We start from the raw sequence: 9,046 nt of genomic DNA on the forward strand, positions 1-9,046 counted from the left end.
CAGCCCTGATAGACTCTTCTATTCCCCTAAGCTTCACAAGCCCAGCCTCCATGGTCTTCACTTATTTCAGCTTTCTTACTTCCCAAATTCCTAAAGAGCACATCATTAAGTTCTGAACACTCCATGACTTTTCTAGTCCAAAGCTTAAACACCTCCATGACCCTTTTAAAAACAATAGAGTCAGCTCCGTCACACCAATGATATGTACCACTCTAGGTACAAATTTCTGGCCTAGTTTGATTTCTATTACAGTAACAAACACCATGACCATAAGCAATTTAGAGGAATAAAGGGTTTATTTTATACTTCCAAGTAATAGTCCATCATTGAGGGAAGTTAGGGCAGAAACTGAAAACAGGAACCTAGAGGCAGGAATCATGAGACAATGTTTTTTACTGACTTCTTCCTAGCTCATGGTCAGCAAACTTTTCTTATACAGCCCAGGAGTGGGCTGCCTAGGAATGGAACCACCCAGAGAGACTAGGCTCTCAACATGTTCTCTCATGTTTTTGGCCACAGAACAATCTGATCAAGTCAGTTCTCCAGTTGAAGTTTCTTCTTCCCAGGTGACTCAGAATGTGTCAAGTTGACAAGAGAAGCTAAAGGGCCAGAGATGCCCAGATTGCTGGTAAAATGATCATATCTGAATGTGTTTATAAGACTGTCTCAGGAAGAGAATAGTGGACTAGAGTAGAAGAATAGAAAAGACTTGCTTTTCATCCAACTAGAACTGATATCCTGGAAATGACCATCTTCTGCTAGATTCATAAACTTTTAAAGCAATCAAAAGATCTGAGTAAAGATTTTTGTCACCACAAATGCAGGCCTCATCCAATCCACAGAGAGCCTGAACAGAATGCACAGTCATAGAAAGGGCATTGGCTCTCTGTTTGAGCAGGAACATTCCATAGGACATTAGTGTTTCTGGTTTTGAGCTTTTGGGCTCATACTCAAGTGTAACAGTCCTTCAAAGACAGCAGATCATGAGATTTCTTGGCCCCTCCCAAAAATGTGTGATCCAGTTCCTATCATCAATCTGGTGTGTGTGTGTGTGTTTGTACACATGTGTACTATTCCTCTTTGGAAGGCCCTGACTAATATAACTATTATAATTCACATACTTTATTTATTGGTTTGTGTATACTATTTAATAATATTTGAGGACTTTGCTTTTCATCCAGTTAGAATTGGTATCCTGCAAATGACCATTTTCTACTAGCTTAATAAATGTTTAAAGCAATCAAGAAAAAATGCAGAGGCAGGGGAACAAATAAGAAGAGACATAGCACAGAAATAATGTGTGATGCAGTTCCAACTGGATAGACAGGAGCTATCACTGTTTCTGAAGTCTCCAGTCTTGGCTATGACGCACAACTAATGTGGCTTTGGAAAGTGGCTTTGCCTGTCTGGATTCCTCTCGCCCTCTCCATGGAGTGAAACATGTGCACTGTTGTGGTCATTCTGAACTCTCAGAGAGAAGATACATATAAAGTTCTTACCCTAGAACTGACACCTTTGTTTTGCAAAGATAACCTTGCTGAGACCTGAAGGCTTTGGAGGATGAATATACTTGCATGTGGAGTTCAGGCACTTTTAGGAAGGAAAACCTTTGACCCTTCTCAACATATCCCAGGAGTCAAAAATCCATCTAAAGTGGATTGAGGTTGATCTTTTCCAAGTTTTGCAGGCAGGAACACATCCCTGAATTTACATTGCTCTGTGGGTAGAATGATCTGAGTCCAGTGGACTGGTTGCCAAGAGTGTCTGAAAGTTGATAGATACACTAGAACTTGTCTGGAGACATTCATTGGATTAAAGTCTTCATCAGGGATGGTAGACATGAATCTAAACAGACCAGAATGAGACCATTCCTCTTACCCTGTGGTAATCACTTGCCTAAGCTGAAGAGAGTGCTGTGAATGGGAAACAATGCCTGCTACATTTTTCCCCATTGCTGATTTCTTTGAATTTTGATTTGGGCAGGAATAAGCAGATATTATGAACTCTTACCTTGCCAACTCACTTTTGAGGGAATCATTCAAGCCCTAGCTGAACTTCTCACCCCACCCTACTCAAGAATGGACAGGTCTCCCGTGGTTAATGTTCTGGCCTCATCTGATGTAACTATGGCAAATAGCATTTCTTTGCAAATGGCTAAGAGATCCTTTTGCCAGTTTGAAAGTTCTCAGATAATAGGGAGTAGGACAGGGCCTCAAGCAAGATGAACAACTCCACCCCACTTCATACTTTTTAACTAAAAGAGGGCAGCTCAATTTAGTGATAGACAGGGCTTTCCCATCAAACATGGCCATGGGAGGGCTACGTGATAGTTCGCTTCTTGATAAGATCGGGTGCAGAAGATAGCTAGTGTACAACTTGTCCTGTAAAACTAAATAAAGTCTACAGCCAAGATATCCTCGCATTGATTAAATAACCTAGCATGTCTTTGGAGATTCACCATTCAGCTGCCATGATTTGTAAGCAAGTTCTCAACTGTACTGTGCTACCAGGATGTATATTTGTGTTCTCCTTTGCTTAGACCTAAGGGATAAGTGTGAAACTGTTTTAGATGTACAATAGTTAACACAGGACCTAAAGGAATAAGTTAAAGTCTATCAAATTTAATTTAAAATTTTAAGAAATGATTTCATATAATTTGAAGTTCAGATTAAAAACCACCTTTATTCCTACCATATAATGCATGTGTCAATATTTATAAAACTTGCCCAATTGAAAAAGATAACACATAGATCAACTTGATCTCTGTTTGTTCACTTTTCCCAGACCACTTCTCTCTTGTTTTCCAGCTTCAGGTCATCATCATCTTCTGTGGTTTTAGAACTTAACTTTATGTTGATGCATCAATAAACACTATTGCTCTTTGTTTATTTTTCTGTGTGTGTATGTTCCTGTGTAAGTTTACACTTGTGTGTACAGGTACACATGAATTTGCACATATATATATGAGGGCCAGAGATGATATGAAGCATCTTCCTCCATCCCTCTTCCACCTTATTCTTTTAAGACAAGTCCTCCCAATCCAAACCAGGGTTCACTAAGGCTAGTCTCACTAATCAACATGCTCTGGAGATCCCCTGTTTCTGTCTTGTGAGACTCTAGACATAGGTGAGCTGTCAAACCCACCCAGAATTGATGTGGCTGCTTTAAGCCCTGGACCATACTCATCCTTAGGGGTTGGTGATGAGGTGGTGTGGAATCAATGGCTCAGACTCCAGGAGCAGGTGAGAATGCAGCAGCAAGTTCATTTTAATTCTTGGGGAGAGCCTGCATCCTATTGGTCCCAAGCAAGTATGTTCTTCAAGTAGCAGTTCCTGATTGGCTGTCATGGTCTGTGTCATCAATCTCTAGGCTCTCAGGCAGGCTTCAGCTTGGCCCTCATGTGGAAGTTGCCTCTGTGGCTTTGCAGCCCTACTCACTGTTTACCAATATTTATACAGAGGTCATGACCTCCTTGTCAATGAGGCCTGCCATTCCTCCTACATTCCTGCTTGCATGGTAACCATTGAGCCACTTCCCTTACCCTACACCCTTTCTTTCTTCCCTTTCTTTCTTTCTTTCTTTCTTTCTTTCTTTCTTTCTTTCTTTCTTTCTTTCTTTCTTTCTTTCTTTCTTCCTTTCTTTTCTTCTTTCTTCCTTTCTTATTGGATATTTTATGTATTTACATTGCAAATGTTATCCCCTTTCCCGGTTTCCCCTCCAGAACCCTACCAGCCCCTCCCTCTCCCCCTGCTACTATGAGGGTGCTAAAAATATGGAACGCTTCACGAACTTGCATGTCATCCTTGCACAGGAGCCATGCTAATCTTCTCTGTATCGTTCCAATTTTAGTATCTGTGCTGCTGAAGCGAGCACCACCCTTTGTTTCTTAAACCAGCTTCATCTGTATCATCTGAACATATTTTTTTTCTGGCACTTCCATTTCCAAAATTTTATTTTTGATATAGATCCTCTTGGATGCCTATAGAACTAGATAATGAATTATATTTTACATTATAATGTAGTGTAGTATATGTTCTATAATACAAATATCCCATAATTTCAATATACAGCATTTAATATATTTTTCTATCAGTGGATGCTTAGCTATATACTAAAATATGTTGTCCATTATGAACTAAGCTGAAGTGAGCATTCTTTTCAAAGACCTGCCTAGACCATAGGCATCTACAGAACATCTAGCATCCATTAATAAAGACCAACATGTGCCTCTGTGGTCACTGTGTGCTATCCTGGGGCCCCTTTACTCTTGCTTGCAAGACATAAGTATTATAAGTTCAGGAATTTTTGAGGTAGTTGTTAAGAATTGTTATTATAAAAATAAGAATTATGTAAACTTATAATGGAAGAAACTAAGCTAAAATAGCTATTAACTACTCCAAGGCCACCATTCCCTAATTATTTCTCCATGGTTTTCCACTCTATGTGCTCTCGAGATTAACGATTGCTGTGCTTTTGAGGTGGAAACATGATCCTGGGTTCTGGACTGCACTCTTCCCAACTTTACATAATTACAGTTTTAGCTTCAAAATAACCATAGGGGAAGTATTTATACCACAGAAATCAACAATGCTTCAGAAATCAAGGCTAATTTTATCATTTTGTTCATTGTATAGACTAAGTGTCAACAAACATTTACTATAAAGGTCCATCTAGTAAATATTTTATGTTTTACTTGGCTTGGACTTTGTCAATATTCCTCCTCCTCCTCCTCCTCCTCCTCCTCCTCCTCCTCCTCCCTCTCCCCTCCCCCTCCTCCCCCTCTTCCTCCTCCTCCTCTTCTTCTTCTTCTTCTTCTTCTTCTTCTTCTTCTTCTTCTTCTTCTTCTTCTTCTTCTTCTTCTTCTTCTTCTTCTTCTTTTCTTCTTCTTCTTCTTCTTCTTCTTCTTCTTCTTCTTCTTCTTCTTCTTCTTCTTCTTCTTCTCTCTCTCTCTCTCTCTCTCTCTCTCTCTCTCTCTCTCTCTCTCTCTCTCTCTCTCTCTGTCTGCCTGTGTGTAGTGTGGTATGGTGTGTGTGTGTTTATATAGGGAAAGAAAAGCCAGTCAGATAATGGGATATACTTTGCTAACACAGGGTCTAGACATAGAAAAGCAAAGCACATTTAACTTGAAATGGGTTGTGTGTGTGTAGTTTTTACACTACCTAGTGCAAAGCTTGAGGGAATCATTGGAAAGCTTGAAGAAGTGTTACTCCAGTGTTTGAAAACTATCATCCAGTGCAGCAAAGAGGTTCACCCTTCACAAACAAATCAGCGTGTGACATATGTTTTCATTATTTATGTCACCTTCGTTTTACTCATTAATGTTAGAGAAAGCATAAACCCACATTCATCAGAAACCACACCTGGAAATGTAGTTGTTAAATGTTCATCAACACTACTGAATCAAGCCCATGAAATTTATGCAAAAAGGGAGCCCTTGTTCATCTGATTAAGTTCCCTTATTACCCTTAAATTGTATCTTTTCTCTCAGACATGCACACGTGACTCTTGTTCATGGAGTTGGCATACCTTTGTTAGTCTTGTTGTGGTCTTCTTAAAGCTGTTTTTAAATTTTTATATATGTAAATCATCATTACCATTATTTCATGTTGTGACATGCCTTCATGGTGGTGACCCTCTTAAAGTCAGAACCCACACTATTGTTATTCTTCTCTTTAGTGTTTCATTTCAAAGATGGGTTTCCAGGGCAGAGAGAGTGCTCTGTGGTAAAGAACACATTCTGTCCTTTCATAGGATCAGAGTTTAGTTCCTAGCACTCACCTTGCATCGCTCACAACCACTTGTAACTCCAGTTCTGGATGCTGGGATGCCTTCTCCTGGCCTTTGTGGGAACAAGCACACACGTGCATGCACATACACATGCATGCACAAACACATACACATACTCACACACATATACACACACAAATAATTTTATTTTATGCTCATGGGCCACTGTAGAAGAGGATGCAACATGATTTATAAGAGTCAGTGGTTAGAGAAGACCAGGATAAAACAATTCCTCCAGACCACTGCACTAAGGAACCCATAGCAACTGTGGCTGCCTACACAAGACCTGTATAAGGTCAACATTTTAGCATGGGATGGGGAGTGGCTCACAAGCCCCACCCCTAAGAGTCAGTAAATGACTATTGACAGTAAATGGCTTCTAGGGAAGGGAGATTAAGTTATAGATCCCAGTAAGGTGGACCACACTCCAGGACAAGGCTCCATACTCATACTGTATGAGCAGCAGAAATTGAATTTGGTTGATTTTTTTTTCCACAGAAGAGGTAGAGAGGTAAAAGTGGATCCAGAAGGAGTTAAGAGGAGGAATTGGGGATTATATGTTCAAATTACATTGTATAAAATCCTTAAAATTAATAAAATAATTTATATTTTAAATATTTGCATGTTTTAATCATAATTTTTAAAAATAATAATAAAGGCGGTAACTCGTAATTCTTCATCAAGGTTAATATCAGGAAAATCAAGATTAGATGCATCCAATATGCAGATGACACTTTGTATATAATAAGCACTCAGTGCAGGTTGGCTGTCAGAACTGTTAGCAGTTTGCATGGTATCAGTACCATCTCCACCATCCTTAGTGCTGTGGAAGCTCAAGATCCCCAAATAATCCCTGACCCACAGCAGGCACACTGGAGTTTTAGGTTAGTGAATATGCTGTCTTTTTAACATATGGAATGTACCAATTACCAAAGAGCTAAAACAAAATTGCTTCTAACATCTCTAGCAAGATGTTTGGTGATGTAGTGATACACAGATGAGTAAGATATAAACAGGACTCCCTGCTGCAAAAGGGCTGACAATCTGGAGGAGGGGTTGCCCTAAATAGTAGATGGAAATAAAAGAGGCTCTAAGTGCCAGGGTGTTAGTGATGAGAGAAGATACTGTTTTCTGTGCTGACAGGGAGGGACTGAGGAGGAGGGAGGTTCCTCTGTCCCTCACTCTTTACAGATCATTTTCTGTCTATGAAATACCCTCAACCCCATCTCACTAAGTATCAGGGAAGGCTCTCACATCTGGAATGACTAATGCAAATGTTGCCATATGAACAGCTCTGAGAATCCCCGGAGACACTGACGGCTTCCATTCTGAAAAGCCTTTCCAAATTCCTAACAATCACAAAAGGCATTCTCACATCCCATAAAGCGCTGTAGCAAGCCACGCCGGGAACATTTCACATCCTTAGTAATGGTCTCCATGTCTGATGGGGACATCTGCCTGGAGTGTGCTTGACGTGCATTGCAACAAGAAGCCTCCTGAAAGTGATGCTTGCTGAACCAGGTTCATGCAAAATGACCTCACCCATGGCTCTGGGGGCCTCTTCTCTCTGCACCTCCTGTGATAGATCTGATCTATGAGGTGATGGAGGACCCTCATCAGAAAGGGTTTGGGGGAGATTCCTGAAGATCGGGTTTTCAATATTTGTCAGCCAGCAAGAGAGGTCCACATAATCTGTGAGTGGAGTTTTGGGGTTGGGAAGTAGAACTAATATTAGATGGTATCTTTTCTTCTCTTCAGCTGGCAGGTTTCAGAGAGAGCCAGTAACTAGCTGAGCCATGACTGGCAACGCCCTGATGGGGGTCCACTAAACAGCATCTTCCTTATGCCTCATCCTGAGCATGATATGAAAATGGAGAAAATTGGTCAGGCCAATGAATGTCCTCCTAACGAGTCATGGGTAGCACCTCATTGTGCTGAGCTCAAAGGCCTGTGAGACAAACAGATTAGTTCCCTGACTTTGATCTATACAACACAGAATGGCTTGTCAGCCAATGCTAGCACATGATCACTAAATGAAGCTGCTGAATTTACTCCTCAGAGAACTAGTTAGTGTGGGAGAAGAGAACAAATTTTTCAGGGAAAAGGACATTCTTATTGGAAGTGGGCAAGGTCTTGAGTAGAGGCAAAGACATTCTCATATTCTCATATCCACATCTCAAATAAAATTCTGACTGATCACTGGGCACCCAGTACCATGGTCTCCTCTCACCCCGCCTTTGTCTCTTCTACCCCTACTGTTCTTCTCCTCTCTTTCGTTTGCATCACCCTTCCATTGTATTATTATTTGACTCCTGTCCTGACTAGTTTTATGTCAACTTGACACAAGATAGAGTCATCTGAGAGGAGGGAACCTCAATTGAGAAAGTACTTTCATAAGATCAGACTGTAGGTAAGCCTGTAGGGCATTTTTAAAATTATTGATTGATGAGGAGGGCCCAGCCCATTGTGGGCAGTGCCATCCCTGGACAGACGGTTCTAGGTTTTAAAAGAAAGCAGGCTGAGCAAGTCATGGCATATAAACAAGTAAGCAGCACCCACCATGGCCTCTGCATCAGTTCCTGCCTCCAGGTTCCTGCTCTGTTTGAGTTCTTGTCCTGATTTTCTTCAGTGATGAACAGTGCTGAGGAAGCAGAAGCCTCATAAGCCCTTCCCTCTCCAAGTTGCTTTGGTCATGGTGCTTCATCACAGCCATAGCAACCCTGACTAAGACAATCCCTTTTATTGTATTTTCCACAATTATTTTTGAGTGCTGAGTGTGTGTTGGTGAGAAGGTATACCAGACAGCTATAGTTTGTACCTTTAAACACTGCAATGAACTAGTCTGCCATCCAAGTAACTACTCAAGCAAATCAATGATTATAAGACATAATAAGGAGTTGGAGAGATGGCTCAGTGGTTAAGAGCACTGGCTGTTCTTCCAAAGGACCCAGGTTCAATTCCCAGAAACCACATGGCAGCTCACAACTGTCTGTTACTCCAGTTCCAGGGGATTTGATACACAGACATATATGTAAACAAAGCACCGATGCACATAAAATAAAAACCAAAAAATGAGTAAAACAGCAGCAGCAGCAGCAAGGTCCTGCCTCCTGTCTGCTATGCAGTGGCCTTAGTGAGGGAGATATCACCTTCCCTTCCTTTTGTCCTCACCACCTACACCAGGCTGGAGAGTTAGTCCCAACAGGGTCATAAGACAGGATATCTGTCCCTGCCCCTCACCTGATGCAGCATTAGGAAA

At 41.0% G+C, this 9,046-nt stretch overlaps 1 non-coding gene across 1 annotated transcript; it reads right to left on the reverse strand.

The window, feature by feature from the left end:
• Positions 1 to 3,766: 3,766 nt before the first annotated feature.
• LOC115032588 (U6 spliceosomal RNA) lies at positions 3,767 to 3,873 on the reverse strand. The gene has a single exon (XR_003838233.1). It is a non-coding gene; the product is annotated as a U6 spliceosomal RNA (small nuclear RNA).
• Between the last annotated feature and the right edge of the window lie 5,173 nt (positions 3,874 to 9,046).

Source organism: Mus caroli, unplaced genomic scaffold (genome assembly GCF_978045245.1).
Source record: "Mus caroli unplaced genomic scaffold, Mus_caroli_1 scaffold_13, whole genome shotgun sequence".
In the NCBI taxonomy this organism is placed as follows: Eukaryota; Metazoa; Chordata; class Mammalia; order Rodentia; family Muridae; genus Mus; species Mus caroli.